Raw genomic sequence first — 899 nt, forward strand, 5'->3', positions numbered from 1 at the left:
CACAACTGGAGTTTTGCTTTGCATCAAACAACTCATCACGTCGGTGTTATGTGTTCATTTTCGCCCGGCCAAGGCAAAAGTGTCGTCTTCATGGGACCAATTTCTCTTACAATGTATATAAAATATCGGCGTCAATTTCATCTCCGATCTGTGCTTGCATCAAATTTTTTATTTGATCTCTTGAACTAGGAGTTTCGGATCCAACGATGTAAGGATAAAATAATAATTCGTGGTCACATTGTAAATCACAAATATAAAAGCTATCTCAATAACAACCTCACTTATAATAACTATAACTACCCTACTTTAAACATTTGAAATGATTTCACACTATGCCTAAAAGACTAGTAAATGTCAATTTAAGTTTGTAAACAATTACTTTTTCATTTTTTTTTCTTTTTCTTTTTTCCTTGTAATTTGTAAATATAAAGAGAGTGCGATCACATCTTACATGAAGGATTATGGCTCTAAACGGTAGTAATATCTAATTAAATGGTGACAATTTTCGTTTAAGACATCTATACTTCTTTGCCTGACATGATGTATTTTCCCTTGATCGTGATTAATTACAGGGCCAGGATGTTTGGATGGCCAAACACTTACGTATTTACCAAGGCAATGGGAGAGATGCTCCTAGTCCATTATAGTAGAGATACAGTACCTCTAGTCATTATCCGCCCTACTATGGTAACAAGTACTTACCAGGAGCCGTTTCCCGGTTGGATTGAAGGCGTAAGGTAATCTGCTACTGCATATCTGCACGCGCATCATGGTGTAAGCATAACACAGGACCATTGATGGTGCAAGGTAATCCGTTCTTAATTAATTTTCGAATCTCAATTTTTGTCCCCATAAAGCAGGACCATTGATGGTGTCGCTGTTGGCTATGCTAAAGGGAA

The 899-nt window shown here is 36.8% G+C and overlaps 1 long non-coding RNA gene across 2 annotated transcripts; it reads left to right on the forward strand.

The window, feature by feature from the left end:
- Nucleotides 1-427: 427 nt before the first annotated feature.
- Nucleotides 428-899, forward strand: LOC105120276 (uncharacterized). 2 transcript variants are annotated; one of them, XR_841288.1, is made up of 3 exons: nt 428-474; nt 573-737; nt 861-899. It is a non-coding gene; the product is annotated as an uncharacterized LOC105120276 (long non-coding RNA). The 2 variants fall into 2 exon arrangements; XR_841289.1 differs by lacking the exon at nt 861-899 and adding an exon at nt 790-803.

The sequence above is a fragment of the Populus euphratica genome, unplaced genomic scaffold, assembly GCF_000495115.2.
Source record: "Populus euphratica unplaced genomic scaffold, PopEup_1.0 scaffold6132.1, whole genome shotgun sequence".
NCBI classification, from domain to species: domain Eukaryota; kingdom Viridiplantae; phylum Streptophyta; class Magnoliopsida; order Malpighiales; family Salicaceae; genus Populus; species Populus euphratica.